At 33.9% G+C, this 25459-nt stretch overlaps 1 long non-coding RNA gene across 2 annotated transcripts in view; it reads left to right on the top strand.

The window, feature by feature from the left end:
* Positions 1-25459, top strand: part of LOC107311933 — a 129448-nt gene that overhangs the window by 62585 nt on the left and 41404 nt on the right. For both annotated transcript variants that reach the window (XR_001554306.2, XR_001554305.2), the window contains exon 4: positions 2647-2736. This is a non-coding gene — a long non-coding RNA (uncharacterized LOC107311933). The remainder of the gene's footprint in view (positions 1-2646; positions 2737-25459) is intronic.

The following is a 25459-nucleotide window of genomic DNA, read 5'->3' as shown; positions in this document are numbered from 1 at the left end:
TACTTATTTTTGAATCGGATAGCCATCCTGTCACTCTATGGGAGTAATTAGTTGGTTTTGTTTTGGTGGTGCCTTGCTTGTTAAATGTTTTTTCACCCTTCCCTGCCTGACCTGACCCTACATCTCTAGTCTTTACAAAAAGGAAGCCATGGCGTCTGAGATATTTTAACAAGAATCCTCAGGCCTGCGGAGAAGACAGTATGGGAAGTATTGCATAATGCTTTTTGAGACTATTTGGCAAGATGGCAGTGTTCAACCATGTTGCAATTGGCCCCTGGGTGGCACTACATGGCTGGAACTGGGACCAACAAAAGCATTTTCAGATAAAGGAAGAAAACATAATTAAAAGAGTTTTCTTATTTTTTTTCTTTTTCTTTTTTTTTTTTTTTTTTTTTTTTTTTTTCTTTTTCTTTTTCTTTTTCTTTTTCTTTTTCTTTTTTTTTTTTTTAAGTTGAAGACAAATCTTTAAGCTAAAAGTGTTGATAGTTGCTGAATTAAATACGTATATGCAATTCTGTTAACCTGGATTCCTCTTATTAATTCCAACTGCAAAACACTCTGTATATCTTGACTACCTGATAATATCTGGATCACTTTGGGCAACATGCTGATATTAAGTACAGATTCAGTGGAAAGGGTCCTATGGGTAGAAGTATGTGACTGGAACTTCTTTGTGCTGCCTGAATATGCATACTACCAGTCTGTGCTGCAGCCCTGGGGGTGATTTTTTTAGTACTATTATAACCCTTTTTATTGTTTGAATAGCAGTTTTATGACAAAACATTTATATTCAGCCTGCCTTTGTACTTGACTGAAAGAGAGCAATCACCGAGAAAGATAAGGCAACAATGGTAATGATAACTGCATTTATGGAGGCTTACAGAATTTAAACGGGCATGCAAAAATAGACTTACAATAGTGCTCTACTTGACTCTGAGCTGGTTTGGGTATATTTCTTGTGCCAGGCCCATGTTTGCTTCCTGATGGAGATGTTTCCTTTACTCCTGTTTTTTGTTGTTGTTGTTGTTTTTTTTTCCCTTATGATATTTCTTCTGTACGAATCTTACATGTGTGTACAACAGGCTTATCTTAACTGAGAACAATACAAACAAGTGTTAGCTGGGGGAGCATAAACATTTTTCAAAATCCATGTCTCTGAAATTATTGCTCAACTTTATCCCAAACTCTGAGAACTTGATATTTATGTGATCTTGAAGCAGAATCAGCATTATATGTCTTTCAGGGTCCTACACTTCATGAAAAAAGAGGCAATTCTTTCATTCTGCTTTGAGAAAAAGTGAGAGGTAATGCTGGCCACTGGAAGGTGATCCAACAGTTTAAGAGTGACCAGTTCAATTGATTCTGCTTTTGTCTTCTGTTCCCATGGTGTATTCGTCACTTCAGGGCTTACATATGCGTACTCACACTGTATTTGTGCATGTCCTTAAATATATTGTTTATGTAAGAAGGCAAGAAAACAATGAGAAGTTTCTTATGGGAGGGAGGGGGGAGGGATTTGGTTCATGATTCTCTCAATTTTGTGTAAGGAGAGGAGAATTATGCCATTATACTGATCCTTATTTAGATTATAATGTAAGGAGCTGTCCACTACACTTTGTTCTATAAGCGTCTTAGGACTGCAGTCTACCACAGTGTTTACAGTGCAAGCAAAGTACATTACCTGATATTAGAGGATTTCTCATAAAGGAAGGCACTGTACTCATGGAGTCGGAATGGTAGATTAAGCCTATATTTCTGTATGTATTGCTTCAGTATTTAAAAATAAATTTTTCAGTTATCTCTTTTCCATAAAAATATGTCTGGACTGTCTGCTATATAAGCCAAAGAAATGTGTCTATTTTTATAAAAATGAATGACCATTTAAAAATTATGCGTCGTACTTTAAGATTTTATTGATCTTGAGAGCTGATAATCTCAACACACCTTCACTTCTTTCATACGGTGGCATTCCCATTATATACTTTCAACTGTTTCTTCATCTGTATTTTAATCTGTGCGTATCACTTCTGGAAGTTGTCAGTATGCAAAAGGCAAGCAACAAAAATTTGACCAAATCAAGTGACTAGAAATGTAGGAAGGGAAAAATAATTTCAATTGTTGAAAACAAAAGGTGCACTTCATTTTATTCATGTATATTACTTTGCTAATTCAAAAGCTCTTTTACTATGCTGCATATGTTCATTACACGTCATCCAGTTTATTTGTTCCTGCTTGTGCTATTTAGGTTTGAAATATGTTTAAGTTCATAACTCAAGTTCTTTTTTTTTCTGTAAGTGAAATGTAAGTAATGCAAACATTAACTTGCTTTGCCCGAGTTCTTATACTGTCTTACTGGATTGCTGGATTCAAAGATATGTCATTTTCTACTAAATGTCTTTCTAATTCTTTTGTGCAAATGATACCTTTTCCCCAGGCCCAGCTACTTAGTGGATATTATTGAACAAGTGTCTTTTATAGGCTTTAAAAAAGTGCAGCATTATGTGAAAGAACATTTTTTTAAATGTGCACGGACTATTTAGGAATATGCTTAGTGAATATTAAGCAAACACCTGAAGTTCCTGTGCTTCTGCCTAGAACCAGCACTTCATTACCTGTTACGTGCGGTGACTTTGAATTTTTTATTAGGTACTGCTCTCTCAGCCTGTGAGGCTTGTGCGTGATGTATATGAGAACGATTTCCAGCAGAGAGAAGCTTATCACAGATCCACCTAAAAGGTAAGGCTATTCTTTTAATTTTTGGATCACATGCAGAACAGCTGCCTGAAGAACACTTGCACACAGAACAAGAAAGACATTTGGTTTGGGTTTTGATTATACACATCTTGCCATTGTACCCATACAGTAAAGCATAACGGGCTTCAAATAAATGTAGAATATATAAATGAAAAGAACAACAATACCAGAATACTTACCCCCTAATGTTTTGCTACACCGCATTGTTGTGTTAAATATATTTCAGTTTTGTTTAGCTTTCCCAAATCTTTGCTATGCGAAAAGAGTATGAATTATGAAAAAAAAAGAAAAAAGAAAAGAAAAAATAACCAAGAAAATTATGAGAAAATGCTGAAGAATTAGTGAAGAAAATCAGTAATGAGGGGAGGAGAAGAGGGGAGGAGAAAAAAAGCATAGCAGTGAAGTTAGAAGTAGTAAATAAATGTGAAAAAATAAATAAAGATTATTGTTTCACTGAAAATGGTTTACACAGGCTGCTAACAGCAAGAGATCTTATAACTTAGGTCATGAATAATAACTCCTGACAATTTTAGTTTCTGTAATACAGATCAGTTAATTCAGATAATAACTGAATATTAAGAATACCTAGAGTACCTATAGAATGGTAGATGATGAGGGGTGGTTAAGATAGTGGAATTAGATTAAAGAATATGGGGGTTAAGAAAACTTGAATGTCAAGAGCAACAGTGACTATTTTTGATCATTGAGTCCCTTGTGTTAGTATCACAAGCTTGGCAAGGTCCATCTGAAGAGATTTTTTTCTGATAGAAATCTTTTCCTGGGCTTTCTGTTAGAAACCTTCTTGCATTTCCATCCTACTTTTTTTCATTGCCAGTTTCTTAGTCATTCAGTTTCACTGTGAGGCTGCACATTTTCAAACTGAACTACCCTTTTTAGTGTGCATGAAGTACCTTGATGAAATCCAGAGATTTTTTGTTGAGCACATGAGTTATATTACTGAAATTAAGTAATTGGTTTGGTCTGGCATGATATTCCCACACTTAGATTATGTTGCTGTAAATGTTATGTTATGTAAAGCTCATTTTCTCGTTCCTACAAAAACACAACTGCCAATGATAATGAAACTGTTGCTTTTGCAAAGGGGAGGCCTTGTCAGCCATAGTTTCTGCACAGTGAATTTAGGTAACAGCATTTATAAGAAGGTTTCTTTGAAAGGTGTCTATTTTTGATAAGGGCGGCCTTGATCCATTCCACAATCAGACTGAGCATGTGATCGCATCAAATCTTTCTCTTTTTAAAATACTTTACTAGTCTGAAAGTGAGTTTGCTGAATCTGTATCTTCTGCTTCCATGAGATGATGGGAAAAACCGCTTGAGTGGAAGGACATCTCTCCTGGTGCAGGCCATGACATTGCCTCTGGGGTCACAAGGGAGCAATAAGGGGATCCTTGCAGGGAACAGGATAGAAAAGTTATTCATGGGTGCAGTGTTTTTTTTGCAACAAAACCAAAAATCAGATATGACAAAGCTGCTCAGTCCTGAAATTGCGCAATGGTAGCAATAACAATTGAGAATGAAGATGGCTATAATATCTTATTTCAGCTTTTCCCTAACTTATCTAATTTGTTGGATATCTGTGTAGAGACTTGATGACAAATAGTTTATTTGATTAATAAGTTTTCAAGGTAAAAATTTAACTACTCATAGGCATGCTGCAGGGGTGCCCAGTTTTGTAGCACTGAGGTATTTTATAATGAGACTATTAAACAGTTTCAGTTATTTTCTTTGAAAGAACTGTAATGTTTCAAAGGACAGGAAAAAGGTCAAGCATGTGGAGATTAACAGGCATGATTTCTATGTAGGTGGCAAACACTGATATTTTTTTTTAAGTTATTTTTTATCACTTGAAATGAAAAAAAGAAAAAAAAAGAGAAATAATGAAATGGAACAGGTATTTTTTAAATTTAAAATTATTACTGATGGTTCTCTATGGCTAAGTAATTTTCTTCATTTTCTCTGAAAATTAGGAACATTTTGAAGAGTGACAATATTAACACCATGGGCTACACAATTAAAATTTACTCTCAAGATCAGAAGAGTTGATGGTAAAAATTGATTTGCAATTCTACATCAAAATGATCTTTCAATAGAAATTATTCATGCTTTTAAATTAGAAGTGGCATTATTACGGGTCAGTAGTAGCAGATCCCTAATTTAATTTTAAAAAGAAAGTCTTGACATCATTAAAATTCACAGAAGTGAATTTTTTTTGGTAGTGTTGCTTTAAAAAGAAACAAAAATGAAACCACTTTCATAATTTAATTTGTACTAAATATTGCAAAATAAAATAAAAAGCTTTCGGAATATTCCAAAATTACTGCATGGAGGTATCTGAGTTTTTCACTTTATTGAATAAAAAAATACAGATTTTTCTAATTATTTTGTTAGGACTGTATTTTGAAATCTAAAATTACTCTGTCCTGTACCTTCCCATAAAATGTTTGATAGCAGTTTGGTCGATTTGTACTATCAGCTGATCTTTAATCATATGACCTTAACCACCGTGTTTAATAGTAGAGTTTATGTCAAACTTTAATGAAGCAGAAAGAGCTGAAGGTATTTTTCTTTGTTTGTTTTTCTGTGTGGCAGTGGTATATTGCTTGTTGCCAAGTAGCAGATTTTTATTCTGTGAGTGAATCTGAGTATGAAAATACTAGTTGCACACTTCTGATAATTGCTTTTATGACGAAATAATATAATTTTCACTATATTATGCTCCAGTTCTTTCTTCTACTTTTTTAAAATTATTATTATTATTATTATTTTTTTTTTTTTTTTCCAGTATCAAATTGAGGGTGCAATTAAATATCAATAATACAGTGTTTTCATTGGTAAGAATTGAGGTTTTTGTATTATATTTTAATAACAGTTGCATTTAAAGTCTCTTTCTTTGTTTCACATAACTTTGTGTTGGGCAAGTCTCCTTTCATCACAGCAGGAGACACTATGCATTTGTGGGATTAACTAGTTCGATATTAGTGGTGTGAAATCTGTTTGAACTTGTTTGCCTATGTCTGCCAGTTGATAGTGCCTTTTGAGAAGGTGTCGAGGAATCATGTCAGTAATAGGTGTTTTTTCTTTTCTTATGAGTTAACTCATATCCTATAAATGTGCTGTTCCCATTACAATTAATTCCTATTCTTATTGTCATATTGTAATATATGCTCTTTGATAATGGCACATCAATCAATAAATCTAGAAATTAAGAGCTGGCATTAAGGAATGAAATACAAACACATTCACAGTTGGCTAATTTAAACAAAATTTTGCAGGGTTGCTGTGTTGAAAACTCTCAGATTTGTTTTCAGTATTTTCTTCATAAATGTTCATTGGAGACATTTGAATCTTAGATCATACATATCCCCATTTTGTATACTCAGTTTAAAATGTGGAGAACATGGGTGTGAAACTGTGAGCCAGGTGCTAAAGCTCCCTGTGCAATGTGCAGAAAGGGATCTTCCATGCTTCAGTGGGCATACATCATGGAATGGCATAGTTGAGTATTTCATCTGGGTATAAGTACTGAGCCCCTCAGTACTGATTTATCTGGTGTGGTTCTGGCCATGGGTAGAAGCAGAATGCTGGGTAACCTGGGGATATTAGTGATAAAAGTTTGTGTTTATGTAAGTCATTTTATGTCTTCGATTTACACACAAGTATTCAATCAAACTCCCACTTAAGATGCCTCATAGTTTGTAAATCTCACTCTTTTTATTTTACCTAAATATGCTTGCTGATATAAATTTTTAACTTAAATTACTTTTATTTTTTTTTTTTTACTTTTTTACTTTTTTACTTTTTTCTTTTTTAATCTAGGATAAGAACTGTCTTGACTACTTTACTTATGGATGGTCCACTGTGCCTGTGAGAGGTGACAGAGATTGAGAGGGATCTGTACTTGGTTATTTAAGTAGAAAAATATCTTTCCCTACTTGATTCCATCTAAAGAAGTCTGCACCTCATTTTGCTTCCACTACAAACTCCTCTTAGTTTCATGGCATTTTTAAGATTCATCTTATTCTGAGCTATTTACAAAAATAACATTGCATACTCTTGTTTTTTTGGGAAAGCAGGAGTGCAGGGAGACTGTACAGAATCTACACCATTCAGTGCTATAGATGAGCAAAGAAATGATTTACCTAGGGCTGTATATATTTATATTTGTATAACAAACCAGACAGCAAGTTTTTCTAATACTATCAGGCTCAGACTTTAACTGTATTTATTGCTGACTTTTGACAAGCAGTGTATCTATCTATCTCCTATGATGGAGAGATGCTGCTCAGTAATACAGAATACTAATTTTGATGTCTTTCATATTCATGTCTGGGAAGACATGTACTTTACAGAATAAAAGTACAAATCACATTATGAACTCCTGAATTCTTAGAATTTCAGGAAAATAAATAACTGCTGAAAGATAACATGGGAAAAAAAGCAGTGCAGTAGTGACTTACCTTTTTTTTTTTTTTTTTTTCCAGAAGCTTAGACATGAAATTCCCTTTCTTTAAATGGACATGTTAAAAAACATCTAACTATGATAGCTCATAGAAATGATCTTAAAATGAACTAATTCAATCTTGAAACATGAAGGAATTTTTTTGTAGGATTTAAAAGATGACACAAACATTTCCAACTTAGGCTATATGAGGGGATGTCTACCCTCTTGAATATGACACAGCATCCATACTGTTATTAATTTTATTACAAATTTACTTATGCATTTGCGTTGTAAAGCATGTGGCTTAATCACATTCAGAAAGTATGTACGTTTGGAATTCTGAGAAAACTGATATGAACTGACCTTATAGTTTGACTGTATCGGCATCATGGGACATTGAAGTGGTTGTGCCTGAGCATCCTGAAACCTAGTTTGGGTATTTTCCTTTGTAGCACAAGGTTCATAGTATGAGAAAAATGTTCAAGGGATCAATTATTACTCCCGATTCACAGTGTGTTAAAGTCGTCTTTATTACTTGTCATTGAGACGATAATTTGATTTGACAGACAGATTGGATGTTATTAAAATTAAAGGATTTTGGTTGCCTTCCTGCATGCATGAGGCATTGTTACTAAGATCTACTTTGTGAAGAGAACCAAGAAGACCATAGCACTGGTTTCATCTGCAGGTAGGGGAATTGGAAAGTTGCCCAGTTTTATAATTGGGTGGTGAATTAATTATCTGTAGTTGTCCATGGTCTTTCACATTATTAAATCTGATACAGAGCACCTTTTTCTGGGAAAACAGGAGTTAGCCATTAAGGGGGAGGACTGTATTGAGGTGTTACTGCTCTTCTCATTTTCTAGGATAAGCCTTGCATTACCAGCTGGACCCCCTTTTACTAGGTAGAGTATGTTCCTGTAGACAACAGTAGTCTCGTATAATTCTGAAAACAGAATAAGAGGAAAAGACTGCAGGTTGAGGAGAGTAGAAAAGGCAAAATGTGTGTGATAAGAAAATGCTTTTGGGTAAAGTTCATAAGCTTTTTATGAATAAATAAAGCAGAAAAAAACGTTATTTGGAGTGGAATTTTTGCTGTTTGATTCTACTTTCTAAAAAATATAGACAAGTGGAAATCTATTCACGAGCATGAATTGTCCAGTTTGGTGATACTTACACATATTACATAACTTCTCTTTCATTAAGTAGTTGTGATTGGTGATATTGGTATAAATATATAATGTCTTTTTGTAGGATGGTTTACCACTTACACATACATGCTATGAGTTTAGGCAGCATTAAAGTGGGGTTTTTTGTTACTGGTCTTTTGGTGAATGATCTTTAATTTCTGCCAAAGTAAATTGAAGAGAGGCAATAACAGCTTATGTTCTGGTTAATTTATGGTAGTCCAATTTGAACATACATATTTTCAGATATTTTAGAGTGGAAGTTTAGAGAACAGTTTATCCTTGAAAGTCCTTCCATAAACATCCACCACTAATTTGTAAATGTATTTATCTGTCTTAAGCTGCTCCTTTGAATTTTAAAGAAATATATGTAGTAGTAAGAAGTTCATGTAGCTAGGATTTTGTAATATGCTTTTTCCTGTTAAGCATATTTCTACTGTGCTCTAATGATAACATTTAACATTTTTTTGTTGTTTTGTTTTGTTTCATTTTCTAAAGGCAAGCAAATGTTAGTGAAGCTACAGGTAAACCTACCAATTAATTAATTCGACATCTAATTAAGTTAAATGTAAATTGCCATATGCTCAATGTGTTTCATAACCCTGAAGATTGTAATAATGGTCTTATTTTCAAAGCAGGTAGGATATTCCCCTCGTCCTTGTCTTTTTCTTGGTTGTAGTTTTTACACAAATACAGAATGCAAGACAAGTACAAAACATACCATTTCAGTTTACAAATGTATACTTAAAAATTTGTAATGTCCTGTCTTCGAGGATGAGGATAAACAAATCCAATCCATCGCAAAGAGTCTAAAAAATTAAAGGTGATTAAAAACAAAATAAATTTTCTCACCTTTTTTTACATTCAAATGGAAGTTTTTAAATGGAAGAAGTAAAATTAATAACCTCTGAAACTTCACTTTCTGGAAGATGGCATTTCTCTCTTATTCCATCACACTATCCTGCAGTGTCTGAAGGGCAAGTATATAAAGATGTGACTGCACCTGGAAAAAAAAAAAAAAAAAAAGGGGGAAAATGAAAGGAATTTTTTTAGAATCTAGCCAGTCATCAAAGGTGACTCATCATATTTTGCAGCTGAAAACACTTTCATCTTTGTCTTTGAAATGCCCTTAGTCATTTCATGATTTTACTTAGTCTTGTCATGGTTATAAAATACAGAAATATTGTAGAGAATTGAATGCCCAAGTGTAAACTACATAAACATATATAGTATATGTGTATTTATATACTGATATTATTTTGAATAGCAATATTTTGAACACTGTGAATAGTGAGTTCTTTTTTACATTTGAATTTGTTACTTTATGTATAACGGAGTTTACTCATTATGCTTAAGAACTGATTCACATCTACCACTAGTAAAGATTTTAGCATGTGTATACAATATAGCACACAGCACACCATCAGTAGTTAATAATTAGTAATTAATCTTTCTTATAACAAAAAATACAAAAGCACAAACTTTTTTTTGCAGAAAGTTAAATAAGAAGAGGGTTTCCTAATTACATGCCACTAATAATACAGAAATGTCAAAAATAGTATGTAAGTTTTCACAGACCCGCTTCTCTTAATTGGGATTTCTATGATTTTCATCAATACAGTTAGAATTAATGAAATCTTGATTGAAGAAGAGTGATGTATAGACACATATTTTTATGACTATGAATATGCCTTTCAACCTGAAGAAAAACTCTGCTTATTTGAATCAGAAGATGGGAAGGAAGCAGCTGCTGATCTGGTTATCTTGTAGTTTAGCTCCCAAAAAGGAATAAAATAGAATAGCATTTTAAAGGAATATAGTAGGAAACTTAATCACTGAATCACAGAACTGTAGGGGTTGGAAGAGACCTCTGGAGCAGCTCCTGCTAAAGCAAGTTCCCTGCAGTAGGTCACATAGGAAAGCATCCAGGCAAATGTCTGCAGAGGAGATTCCACAAACTCTCTGAGCAGCCTGTTCCAGTGCTCTGTCACCTTCAGAATAAAGAAGTTTTTCCTTATGTTTGTATGGAGGGAGCTTCCTGTGTTCCAGTTTGTACGCACTGGCCTTTATTCTGTTGCTGGGCACTGCTGAAAAGAGCCTGGCCCCACCCACTTGAGTTCTGGCCTTTAGCATTGATAAGATCACCCCTCAGCCTTCTCCAGGCTGTACACTCCCAGGTATTTTAGTATAGATTAATTCTAACTAAAAGATTTGTAATAGTAGTTTATTTTACAAATCTCCTTAGAAGTACTCTTTGTAATACACCCTATGGGCATTTTAAAAGCAGATGGGTTATCCATGTCTAAGATTCACAAACATCTTTAGATCTTGAGTTTTACATTTACCCTTCCTGACTTTTTCGACCTACTGTTTCCCCAGCTGTTAGATGAGAACTTCTAACAATGCTGACAGTAATAATAACAATAATAATAATAATAATAAACACACAAAAAACCTGAATATCAACAAGAAGATTCACTGAGAAATGCAATCAAAACTGATGTTGCAAATCAAGCCCAGAACCAGGCTATGAAAAATTCAAAAACTTTCAGCTATTTGCAATTACGGTGGTAATTGCTATTTTTAAAATGTTTTCCTTCTTCCAAAGAAACTCCATGTTGAAATTCTAGGTATTTTAAATCACAGAAAATCTCTTTGCAGCTGATGAAGACTAAACATTATAGGCAATCAAAGCAACATATTATCTACATATTTTAGCTGATTAAAAAAAAAGTAGCTCTTGGAACTTTTTTTAAAAATCATTTTACTATGTAGTAGTAGCTAATTACAATATACTTTCTCACAGACAAAAACATTAGTGATATCTATTTTAACATGAAATGTAGGGCATTTTTGAATTCCATTTAATGAAATGGCATCTTAGGTTATTTGCTGTGGTATTTTAGTCTGTGTAATCATTCCTTTTCTTTGTGAATCAGTGTTTCTAGTCAGGTTTTGATCAATATATGTAAACAACATATATAATACATAAAATTAAGATTATTTTAAAAATGCTGCAATTTATAGATATGGTATATGAACATTACATAATATTAGTCTATTAAATGAAAGCAAATGGCTGAGAGTTAAAGACAAACTGTAGGAAAATAACTGTGGAGTAATCATATAAAAATAATTTTGGTTCAGAGGACAACTAAATTTTGACATCTTGTGTTAGACTCTTGTAGTAAATTAGATCTGGAATTTGAGAACAAACTTAAGTGACCATGACATTGTTAAAAAAAAAAAAGAAAAAAAAATCCTTTAAGAAAAAAACCAAAAAAAAAAACAAACCAGTAAATAATAACAGTTATTTTATACGCAGTGCATCTGCATGAAGCAAGTAGAAAAATTGGCTGTGATGACCCAGCACTGATGCAACTGCAGTAGGATCAATGAAGTTGGCAGAGCTTTAGGTGGAATTTTTTTGAAGTTAGAGGCAAATTTTTAGCAGAGGGCTCTGCCTCAGAGACCTCATTTACAAAAGAGTCAGAATGAGCTACTGTATTAAAGCACTCTGAAATTGCATAAGAATAATTTTTTACTGGCCTTGCAAGAACATTGGAGCTGGAAAGTGTATGGAAGTTTAGGATAAAGGAAAGTCTTTAAAGATCAAAATGACATTAGATAACGTTATAAACGGAAGATTTTGATTAAACTGTTAAATATCTAATTTGGTACTCACTGATTCATGCCATTGAGCCTGAAGACTTCATAAATATTTAGCATCCTTAGTAAGCATGTATAATAAATTGAGGCAAAACCAAAACCAAAACAAAACCAAACCAAATAAAACCCCCTCAAAACCTCAAAATGTGAGCAAAAAAGGTTCATGGGTGAAAACCTCATAGAGTTGTTTAATATGCAGGTCTAAAATAATTAACTCGTTTGAGGAAGAGAAATAATATGTCATTGAAACAGTGTTTGGGAAAATTTCTTTTCAACATTGGAGTAAATCTGACAGCTTAGAAAGTATGATTTTACTCAGGGCATGAGCATGGAGGATTTTGTAGAAATCAGCTACACTTGTGAGTCATTACAGAGGATCACTTGATAATGCATTTATTTTTATAAAGTATAGAATACTGGGAAGTTAAAGAGGAAGAAATCCATTGTGGTAGTTGGAGTTTTAAACGTATGTTTTCTGAATTCACATTCAGCTTACTTTGTTCATAATTAAAATGTGTGCTAAAAGAAAGTAAATATATATTTAGAACATTTGTGATACAGCCACATATTTAAGAACAGGCCTGTCATACATCATTTTATGCATGGGAAATGACACCATTTGAGCAGGGTTCTTTGTTTTATAATAACTATAAACTTGAACTTCACTATGAAAGAGGTACTATTGAGATTTTTTCCCCTTACAAGATGTCACTAAATCTGTTATTATATGATAGTGTAGGAAGGAACAAGCAGTCATGATTTCATATTAAAAAAAGCCTGAAAGTAAATCTGTTTTAATGCAACCATATTCAGGAAAAGCACCAGTCATTTTATTCAATCGCATTCCTGAGCCAACTGATAGATGAATCAGTTTTGACAGTAACTCACTTTTTGACCTGTGTGGCAGAGACAATGTCACAGCAGTAGGAGAGGTTTTGTGATAATTGGAAAGTGAAGGGGACTTGGTGGTGCAGTGGGTTAGTGCATTAGCCTTTCCCCTCTGGAGACATGGGTTTATATTCTGCCTTAGGGTCAGTAGTGAAAATTCATGCTTTGGTGTCCTACTTCTGTTTGTACATTTGACAAAAAGACTAACATCTGGAAAAAAAAATGTTGTCTTTCTTTCCCATAACGCACTATACTGGCAGGAACCGTAGGGCTGATGTATATTGGCAGAGAGTTTAAATAGCTTTTACCCCTGCGATGGATGTCTGTCAAGTTCATTTTCCCCACAAAGGCATTCACTCAAGGTGTTATTAAAAGGGATAAAAGGAAGAACTCAGATTATATGCAGGAAAATAATGCAGATAATGAAGGAAACTCATCCATACTACAAAAGCTATACTGATAAACTACCTGTTTTACCTTGGAGTTAACTCCTGCTAATCTCTCATACTGAAGTTACATTTCTCTTAAGAAGTTTTTCTTGAACCTCCCACTGCCAAAGATTTTCAGGTGCTAGAGAACTGCTATTTCATATGCACTGGAGTGGAGCAATGATGACATCCAGTGATTAATTAGTTCAAAAAATACACATTCCCTAAAGGCATTCTGAGAACCACTTTTCAAATATTTCTTGCCTATACAGGTGGTGGTAAGCTGTAGGTTGGTTATCAGCAATTTTCTATCTTATATTTGTAGTCTTTACTGTTATTGCCTTGTAATGTAATGATGCAACTAATTGTAATGTAAAGAGCCCTTTTTTTTCTTTTTTTTTTTCTTTTCTTATTGACTCCTTCAGTGTCTATCTTTCCCTTTAAAATCTGCAGTGTACAAGTTACTTAAGGGATGCATGAACAACTTAATTTTCAAATCCCCACCAAAATGTTAGCTCTGTTTACATCTGTGAAAGAACTTTCTCTCTTTGAACATACATTAAATACTCAAGGTGGGTCCAACCTGAGAACCTCAGTGAAATCTGCTCAAGGACAAAAAAAAAAAAACATTAGAGAAGACCTACAATTTTATAGCCTTGTTCTAGGCTGCAGGCATTTACAATTATGGCTCCATCTCTGGAGCAGATGACAAGAATTATCAGCTAACCACAGTATCAAATCTCTACCTTTTTTTTTTTTTTTTTTTTTTTTGACAAGGATTTTCCTCTAGGTTGAGGGAAAAATGAAGTAGAGATTGAAACCTGATTTTTTAATTATTATTAATTTTTTCCCCCCCTTCAATTGTAACAAAAATAATAGAGTAGGATAAGAAGAGAGGAAGCAAAGGATTAAAGAATAAAAACAGGACAGTGGAAGTTTGATCAAAAAGGAGCACTCAAGAACAGGACTGTCATTTGACTGATAAATCATTCTCTTAATCAGCTGTGCCAGCCAAAGAAGGCCTGAGTAAGCAGCTGCAGATGAATAAGCCTTAACTGATTTTTCTTTGTTTCCATTCCTCCATCACATGCCTAATTAAAATCTACACTTCTAGTTGTACTATTTTCTAATAGAATGATAGGAAGCCTTGTTTGGGACTTTGCTTGCAGAGAAGTCCTAGAACTGTGAAAAGCTTTAAGCAGCTTCTGTTCTATACAGAGTTTAAATCTCCGTTTAAATGTGCTAGATTTTTTTTTTTTTTTAAATTTTTAGATTTCTTCCCTTCACATAAGAGAGCGAGTTTTTCTCAAGGTACACATGTACCTTGCCAGATCAGTAAGGTCACTCTCATTCATCCTTCACCTCTATTTGCAGACCAATATCAAAGATGCCTTTGAGATTTCAGTCTCATATATTCTAAAGGATGATTTTATCAGCTTCACAGCCTGAGAAGAGGAAGAGTATCTAGAAATTTCCTTTCCCTTCCCTACTTCCCTACAAATGTGAGACTGAAGTAGAAATGAGACTTGAGGCAGAAATAAAATTGGAAGTGAAAACACAATATTATAACTAAATTGTAAGAGTTATATTAAAAAGAAACAAACTCAAACTTCATATAATCTTTGAACTGCTTGAATAAGTTGAAACAAAACAATGCTTTTTACTTTGTTGTTGTTGTTGTAATGCATTTTAATAATTATGAATCCAGATATGAGACAAATACATAAATATTTATTTACTTACACTTATGTGTAAGTAACACTTATGTCTTAAATCAAAAACTCCTCAGGATGGTGAGATGCTGGAATGGGCTGGACAGAGAAACTGTGAATGCCCCATCCATGAAGGTGTTCAAGGCCAGGTTGGATGGGTCTCTGGGCAACCTAATTTAGTACCAGTCTAACACCTGATCTAGAGGTTGGCAATTCTGGCCATGACAGGGGTGTTGGAACTAGATGGTCTTTAAGATCGCTTCCAACCGAAGCCATTCTATAATTCTATGGTTCTATGAGTCTATGAATAACTCTTTTCATAACTAAAACTCATCATCATACAGCACATTAATGTCATATTCTCATGCTGTGCCCCACCAAGAGTGAGGTAATGAAGTGAAGGATGTATAGTTTGAATGAGGTCTGCTGATGTTAAAGTTGGAGAGGGAGAATTGGTACTACGCTCTTACTCTGGAAGCCTACATGAACATCCTGATGAACTTTCTAGGACTATTAGTTTTGCTTATCCCAATTTTCTTAGAATCTAGGCAGTATTTTTACTCATGTAAAACATTTAACAGCTTTCTTACTAATAATTGTCAATGCATCCCAAGACAATTGAAATATGTCTATTTGTTACTAAGTTATCATAACCATAGTATTTAAATGTGCATTTTAAGTCTCATTTTTAGAAGTACTTTTAGCTTTTATTTGTAATTATGGAAAATGAAAGGTAAAGGTAGCGGTACAGGGATTGCAATGAAGTGATCAGATTTCCAGATGCCAACAGAAGTGTGTGTAATTCTCGTCTTGATTTTGAGTTGAGAAAATAATCTGACAATTTATTTTTACACCGCTTTAGTAGTGGTGTAGATTTGTTGTTGTTGTTTTTTAAAGTTTCAGCGTTGTTAGGTATGATGCACAGAAGCAGGGTGAGAAAGTGATTTCATGCTCTATTTCTTTAGATGAAGTTTGGTGCTCTGCTGACAAATACTGACATGTAAACCCAAATTGCATCTTCCAGGTTTAACAGTGGTAAACAAAAATGTTCACAGAACTCATAGATAGAATTTTGTAGGTCATACAGAATTTTTGACATGAGTTAATATCTCACCATGGCATAGATTATTCTGATGTGATCTGATTGTTTGTTTTAAATAGACTGCTCAATAACATATTTTTGAATTACGCTGAATTAAAACAACATTTAAAAAAATGATTGTCATGCTTCAGGTGCCTTTTGGAATGGAATGTCTTGGTTGTCTAACATCCAATAATGTTATGTTATTTGGGAAGATATTAAAGGACAAAGTCATCTAATCCATGAATATACAGAAGTCTCAATATTTTTGGTTTTGAAATCTGAGTCACTCCTTCTGCTCTGTTACTTATCCAGACTTTTAATCTCAAATAATTATTTCTTTATTTTGCGCATGAATGTATAACAAGGAAATTCTGTATACTAATTTGCTACCGTTTTTACTGTCTCTGGATTCTGCTGTGCAGAGGTCGATGTTCAGTTTGGAGGGATTCTTTTAATGTCTTGCTCTCATCTGTGTATTTTGTATGACTCTGTCCAATCTCTGCTTTAGACATAAAAAGTTGCTTATGAATTAGTCCAGCTATTAACTCAGGTTAAATGAATAAATAGTTTAATATCCAGGGATTATTATTTGATCTTTTATCTGTGGAGATTTTCCTTGAAAATTTTTCATGAATATCACTCTCTTTCCTGCGTTGGGCACAGAGAAGTTAAGAAAGGAAACAGCCACTAGTTCATCTTTAATTACTAAGCATTTCTGGAGTTGGCCTCTCCACTGGAACAGTACTTTTTTCTACATTTATTTAAAGACAAGATGATTACACTTGAAGTAAAACAAATGCTGCATATTTTTAATGGAAAGAGATATATATAAACATTTTCATTCAGCTCCTCTCAAAGGCATTTATAGCTGTGATTCTTGTTCCTGCTGCAAAACCTAAAGAAAGACATTCATCTAATGATATAATGAGCATTTTATTAAGCTGCTTGCATCTGACCAGATATTTAATTTTGATCTATTTGAGTGTTTTATAATAATTTATCCTCAAGATGAAGCTCTCTGAACTTGGATTCCACCAAAAACAATGAGCACTGTGCTTCATATATTTAAACCACAACTTTGAGTTATGAGAAAAAAAAATGGTAGATAATAGTAATACAGAATGTTTAATAATGTATCAAATAATGTTTTTCAGAAGTTTTATGTAGCTGCTTACATTCCCAATAAGAAGATATGGAGTAACAGCCATAATCACGGGTTTGTGATAATGTATCTAAGGCTTCAGATGTTTCAGATGTTCAACAAGCACTAATATCAAAAGATGAATAAATAGATTTATTGATTAGTGATAAATGTAATTATGGCATTTTGACTTATAAACTTACTTACTACAAACTTGTTTCAACTAAGAATAATGGAATGCTGCTAGATGAAGTGAGATTATGGCACTGTCTTTTCATCACATGAAACAACATAAAGCAAATAAGAATATATTAACATGAAATGTGAAAACAGTCATTTTATGCTCACATCATGGGGCTCACTTCTTAGTTGCTTGGAACTTAGAAATGGAATATTTAGGAGTAGGTAAGGGACCAAGGCTACGAGTTGGGTTGTTTTATTTATTTATTTATTTATTATTTTTTTTTTATGACAGCCTTCATAGACTCTGTGGCAAAATGTTCCTGATCATAACGCCCCGTGACATCAGGCCCGTAGCCAGATTATGTGACTACAGCCATGTGCTGTAGTTTCAGGTACAGAAACTGACAGGTTTCAGGTACAGAAAAGGTGTTAAAGCTGTGTATTGGTTTTCTTTTTTTCGTTTCTCTCTCTTTTTTTTTTTTTTTCCTATTTTTTCAAGTCCATACCTGGAAAAAGTTTGCCAGCTGCTTCAGGTATTTCTAAGCACTGTTTTACTTCAACCAGAGGCGGAAGCCTAAGTCCTTCATACATTTAAAACATTAAAAAGGAATGCTCCCTTCAAGAGGGAAACAACTCATGAAGGGATAGAAGATTAAGAAAATGCATAGTGTACTGAAATATGCACACATATTGTACCTCATCTTGCTTATTTCTCCATGAAATGTCAAAAGAACCTCCTACTGTGAGTTGTCTGCAAGCTCTGCAAGACTGATTAAATTTCTATATAGTATTAATCGTTGCACCCTGTGAACCATAAATTATAAAATTTCTGTTCTATTTTGTCTTTCTGTAAAAAAAATTAAAACATTCTTAGCAGATACAAAGAAAAGAGGGTGACTCCCCCATTTATTTGTGCGAATTTTATGCTCAGACTCCATATTAAGGACAGTTAAAACAGTTATAATGTGGGGTATATTCTTTATATAATGTGTGTGAAGAAGTACGCCAAGAAAGCATTTTTCACAAATAAAGAAATAATATTGTGACTTATTGCTCATTTTTGTGATATCCCAAAGGAAGGAAATATACTTCGATGTCCAAAGACAAATATATAAAGATTTCTTGAGAGCAGAATAGGGAATATTCAGGCAGTAAGAAGAGGCAGTTTTCTCCCTTGCATTTTTAACTAGTGGAATAGCAAAACATAATCAGGAGGTTGGTGTTAGAGAAGGTTTTGCTTTGTGACAGAAACTAGTGTTAAAAGAGCTTGTGGTCATTTCTCACACCACTTGAGGATGTGTGGTTTCTGTATAGAATCTTAACTTACACATTTAAATCGTGTTCAGTGTTTTTGACCTTTTGGCACCACACATCAGGAGGCTAATGTGAGGAATCTCTTCCTCATGAATTGCTGACAGTAGTTTAAATCTATTGTTCAGAGAATTTCAGAATTATGAATTTCAAACTAAGATAAGTATGATAAAAACAACTTTATTCTCATTCTTATTTCTGTCTCATACTCTTTCACCCACCCTTGCAGGCTTTTGTATTGATGTTTGTCACTGCTGCATCTGAGTGCCTTCCAAATAAAATAAAAGTAGCAAAGCCTTTGGTGAACATCATGGTGGACATTAGCATTGTGTGTCAGGGCTTATACATCTGCATACAACACTGTATGTATGTGATTACAAGGCCTGATCCAAAAGTATTGCCTCTTATTTTATAATGTTGGCCCATGACATCAGAGGCAGGCATTGGTGGTATGGCAGTAGGGGTTGAAGCATAGTCTATGGTTAAATGGACTCCAGTTGAACCATACTTCCTGCCAGTATTCCATTACATGTTGTTGCTTTGTGACAGATGGCAGTAGAGGGGCAGACTGGCAGAATGGCATCTGACATAGAAGTGCCTATGAAGCAAAGGTGTGTCGTGCATGAATATGGCATGCAAGTTCATTGCTGGTGAAAATGTGTATTTAATGGTGGTAACTATGTTGAAAAACATTGTTTTGAAGCTGAGAATGTTTTCTATCAAACAGTGTTATTGTGCTCCTTGCATCTATTGCAGTTTCCATGAAAATAAATAGGTTGCATTTCTTTCAGAGTTACCTGCATAGATTGCTTCTAGATAGGAGCTGGCTTACATCAGGCTTCCTGAGTCAAGTGTAGTTGAATCTCATCAGGCCTATATGGATTTGGTTTTGGCAGGAGAAGAGTTTGAGAAAGATGAGAGAGGAGAGTCTGTGGGAAACTTTTGTAATTTTGTGATAACTGTGCACTAAATATTTATGTATGTTATGGGTCTCAGACATAAATTAGCCTGTGACTAATTCTTATGGATTTCCTTAATGGAAGTAAGCATAATTTTAATACCGATATTTCTTAATAAAAAATTGGTAGTAGGTTATTGGGTTTTTTTTTGTTTGTTTGTTTTTGTTTTTGTTTTTTGTGTGTGTGCATTTTAATTTTTTCTTGTGTTCATTTCAATATTTGATTGTATCTTTAGTATTTTATTTATCTTGCACAATATGCTCTTAAATCAAGAGCAAATATAAATTGATTATAACAGAGTGGCTTTAAAAATGCAACAGTCATTTGAGAATGGATCATAAAGAGAAGCAATTAGTAGAATTTTAAGTAAGATGTAAACATTCTGAGGTAAAATGTATGAAAAAAATGGTGATTTCAAGAATTCTAAAAATTTAAGAGGAAAATCTTGTAACAAGATTTGAAGTGTAAATTAAACAGTTTTAAAATTCTTAAAATTTGATTTTAAGAAATTAGAATGAATACTTGAATGCTGCATTATTCCTAAATAGCCTAATGGCAACACCTTACGAAGGGAAATCTCCACTAGGATGTTAGGAAACACTTCTTTACAGAAAGGGTAGTCAAGTACTGGAATAGGCTCCCCAGGGAGTTGGTTGAACCGCCATCCTTGGATGTGTCTAAAAACCATTTGGATGTGGTGCTCAGGGATATGATTTAGGAGAGGGTTGTTAGAGTTAGGGTACTATGGTTAGGCTGTGGTTGGACTTGATGATCTTCGAGGTCTTTTCCAACCTGGATGATTCTATGATTCTATGATCTCAGTGCTGAGCTGTACCTGTTAAATGACTAGTGGATGACAGTTCTGGAATAGGTTGCAGAAACATTCATTCTGGGAGTGAGAGGTGATAATAGTTGAGATAATTACAAGCTACAACTATTTAAGTCAGCTGTCTAACTGCTAACTACCTATAAATATGCAGCAATCTATGATGGATAGGTTAATGTAAATCCTTTCAGCGTGTCTTTATGAACCTCTACCATGTAAAGATTAAGCTATTGCTGACTCAGAAAGTTCCATGAAGATAGACAAAAGGTGAGACAAAAGGAGGTCAAGATTTTCTAGAAAGTTTGAGAAAATCTTCATTAAGTTGCACCTTTTCTCAAATATTCTAATTTTATTCTGATTATACTTCCCAAAGCTTGACATTTCAGGTTTACTTTTACAGATCATGGGGTCTTTTCATACATTAACTCTACCCGTAATTAGGTGAGTGAAGATCACAAGCACAGCAAGAATTTCAGCTTTTCCCTCAGTGGCTGCAATTCAATTAGTGATAATGTTCTCCTTCATGGTAGTTCAGGTATCTAGTGTTGGGTCACTCAGCTGCTCAATTTTAAATTTGTTGCTAAAGATTTGGGTTTATCCCTTCTGTTACTTTTAGAAGTCTTTGACAGCTAGGTTCATATGAGTGCTGGAAGTAAGTCTTGTGCTCCTATTCTTTATAAAGAATTTAACTTGTGAGTATTCAGATTAGAGAGATTTCTCTGAGTAAGCTGTAGAAGGAAAGTTAAGACAAATGGCTTAAAAAGTACTGATAGTAAGAAAGCTCTTAATTTTGTTTCCTGTATCAATACATTTCCCTTTCCTACTCCCCATTCTAGAAAAGCAGTGTATGTTGTTCTGGAAGATGCTGGCTTGGCTCATCTTCTCTGATATTGTAGAGATCTCCTGATATGGGTTTCATGTGAATGCTGTCTCTTCTAATGTGCTGGGATTTATCCTCAAGAGAGCAAAAAAGAGACTTCACCTTAGTTCAGCCTCAATAATTGTTGTCTCTCTTGTTCTCTATAGGGAGCTCTAGAATGGGAAAGGCAGCCAGTCATGCATGCTATAATTTACACCTGATTGATGAAGGGCTTAGATTAACAAGAACAATTTGCTCTGGAACTGCTATGGGCCTAAACCGAAACATTTTACAGTGATACCCAGCATCAGTTTTTGCCTTGATTGGTCTTACATCTTATCACATGTAAAATTAATTCTCAGAATTAACCTTTAAAAGTAAAACACACAAAACAATACTTGATAGTTCTATTTTCCCATGTTAAGTAATCAAGTAATTTAAATTGTAGCTGAAAACTCTGTATTTCTAATAATTATATAGATAAATTTCATGGAAAATATTCCAGTGTTTTCAGTGCCTGCGAAAGTTGATTAAACATTTATCTTTAGAAGATAGAAGACTTGTATGATTAAAAAAAAAATCAAGTATAGTTTCAAATAGGATTTATTTAGAACAATCTTCAAGAAGCTTATCAGCAGCAGAGGCACAATTGCACTATTGTGGCATATACCTTTAATAGATCACTGAATTCTTGACTGGGTTTTTCTGATATCACTGAAATTTTTGCATTCAATCTTGAATCTGAGAGTGGTTCTTAGAAGAGTATGCATGGATTTCTTTTACAGGAGAAAAAATACACTCTATTGAATTGTTTTTTCCCTTAGCCCCAGGAATCCTTGCAGTTTTTGTTCTGACTTAGCGTGTTTCACACAACCTACACATCTAGAAGCTTCTTGAAATTAAATAATTGATAATAGTATAGCTTTTCTTTCTGAACCTCACCATTTTTGGTGCATAAGAACATCATAGTGAGGAAAAAATTTATAATGAATCTTTGTGTGAAATGTAAAAATGATCATATATTTTTGTTTCCAAAGGTATTAAATATTTTAAAGTATTTGTTTAGTTTGAATGTGTCTTCAAAATGAATCACCAGAAAATTGTCATTCCCTATATCTATTTCCTTTATAACTATAAACTTGTAAATATATAAATTTGCCATAACAATTATTAATGGGCATTTGTTTACATATTTTTATCTCAATTATCCATGCCCATAGGACCTATTCAATCAATTTTTCACTAAGTAGTTTTCAAAATATAATTACTCTTATGGGTAGGTCTATGAACAGCAGTGTCATTTACACTATAGTTCACTAATTGCAGTTCTAAGCCATTATAATGAATTATACTTGTACTTTCTTCGAGAAGATCGGTTAATGCTAATCACTTCTATCACATATTTCACTTAGAAGACACCCATCTATAACAGGCTTTTCATTTATGTCTTCATTCCCTTTTAATTTTTTTGCATTGTAAGAAATATCTATAAATCTGCAGCATGTGTTCAAAAAAACAGTCTTGCAAACTTAGTATTAAAAGTCGAGTTTTAAACTTTAGAAGATACTTTTTTTTTTCTTTTTTAATAAATATATGATGAAAATACTTTTCTGATTATTAGATGTTACAGCTCTGAAATATTAGTTCAGGAATTAGTGGCTACTATAATAACAGAAATATATAGTTTTACTATGAATGTTCATACATTTATCGGTTGACAGACTCCTTTTTATGTTGGATGACCAGATCCTTTGGTTTAGGTAAAATAAGCTGTATTTTTCCACCTCTTCTTTACTAGCAGTTTACTGGAATTTCTAATAAGTTGCAACAAATGTGTTATGAATCTGAGGTATGTAAAACATTACAAACAGATTGGTAAGGAATATATACTCAGGAGATCACTTGTATCATTTGTCTCATAGACTTCTAATAGATATGTGAAGCTTGATTCTCTCTTAAAAAAAACTGTTTGTTGGTGTTCTATGTGTTTACTAACATATACATTATTTCAATTTCTCCCAGTTTGTCTGGTGAAGAAGACTTTCTAGTCTTTGCTCCCCAGATCATCTCTAGGGGCATTTTAACGAATTGCTGTTATATATACTATCTCCCTTTGCTTTCTGCTAAAGCAGATTTTAATGGTCATTGACATTCTCCAGTTAATAGACCAGCAATTTGATAAGTCTTTTTTAAAAACTACGGACTGTTCCTTCAGAGTCATGGTGACTCATTGCCATCCATCTGATCAATTTACTCACAACACCTTTTTAGTTATTTTAGTTTGAGATAATTTTTTAGACTTCCCTGGCAAAGAATGACAAATCTTATGTTTGCTTCTATAATGAGCACGAGATGTTGGAGTGAAAGTTGATTCTCCTGAAATCATTCTGAGTTTTAATTTCAGTAACAGAATTCAGCCTTGCTGTATATCCAATGATAGGTACTGTGTGCTTTGAAATCTTGACTGTTTGCATTCAAGCTAGTTTTATCTGAATAGCAGCAGTACAGCAGAATTGGAAACAAATTTATTTATGTTCAAATATATTGTTCAAGATATGTGAGTAAAGACCAATAACTGTAAAAATACAGCTAGGTATTAAAATGCTGGATTTTGTTACAGTGTGGAGAGTGAAAGTTACTTTAGTAACCACTCCAGATGAGGATGTTCTGCGTATAAGAAAGAATAATATAAGCAGAATCTAAATTAAGCCTAAATTTTGCATCATGCCCTTTCTGCGCAGTTATTATCAAGTAGCAAGCTGTGTAAAATATGGAAACAAGTTGGTAATGTACCAGCAAATAGCCTACAAAATAAAATGAGTAATTACAGGATGTACTTCAAAATAGAAAACAGGGTTATTTTAAAGTAATATTAGACACTGAATATCTTTGAGACCATGCAATATAGGAGATTAGCCAAGAAGAGGAATTCTATTAGATCAGTTTATTATAAAAGACAAAGGAAAGAGTCTGCTTGAAAATGAGCAGTAAACATTCGTATATGCAGGAATCATACTGCAAGCAAGGGAAGCAGGGGAATCAGGAGATTTGTATGATATTGCATCATTCATTGTGGATATTAGTACAAAAAATATAGAAGCACTGACTTGAAACATCTAGGAGAAATGTTAAAGTTTGTATTTTGTTTCATTTTTCCTTTCTCAGTGCAGTACTTTACTATCTTCTTCCCAAACTGCATACCATTAGCACTTCTGTATTCTAATCTCTCCCTTGCTGCTTAAAATTATCACTCCTTTATTTCAAATATAGCTTCTTATCCTCTCCTCTGCTAATTGGCTTTATTACCCTCGACCCCTTCTTGCCTCCACTGCAGGCAGCTTGACATTTTTTCATCAACTAATCCCCACTTTTCACACTCCTCTCCCCCTTCCCACCCCCATACATTTGCTTCCCTTTCCTCTTCTGGTGTATTCAGAGCTGCAGAGAGCTTTTCAGCAGATATTCAAACCCCTGGAGAAATTGAAAGAGATCGAAACACAGCACAAGAGCTAGGGCTGTTTTCTTCTGGCTGCCAAAAGCATAAGGTAACATTCAGAATGAGGTCACCGTACCATGATCTCATTTTGAATCGGATTTGCTGATGAGGTGTAGGAAGTCTGCAGGGAGATCATATTGTTTTCCTAGTTAGTAGTACATCAACAGGCTGTGAAAATACTTAAGCGTTTACTTCCATTTCCCAATTTATGTATGTGTATGTCAAGAGTTTAAAAAATTATGAGTGGATAATAAAGCAGTGGTTTAAGCTACACGTGGAGTAGGGTGCAGGTATGTACAGAGTTGCCAAAACGAAATGAAATATTTGAGAAGATTGTTCTGAAGGATAACTGCAAATGTTTGGAAAGGATACTGATAATTTTGGTGCTATGGAAAACAGGACAGAGAGAGCGTGGCATGAGTGGGTACTTCAGAGATTTTCCCATGTAAGGTGTTGCCAATAGGCTATTTAGGAATAATACAGTGTTCTAGTATTCATTC

Source organism: Coturnix japonica, chromosome 3 (genome assembly GCF_001577835.2).
Source record: "Coturnix japonica isolate 7356 chromosome 3, Coturnix japonica 2.1, whole genome shotgun sequence".
Taxonomy (NCBI): domain Eukaryota; kingdom Metazoa; phylum Chordata; class Aves; order Galliformes; family Phasianidae; genus Coturnix; species Coturnix japonica.
Note: the sequence above shows the minus strand (reverse complement) of the source record. Positions and strands in the feature narration are given on the sequence as shown.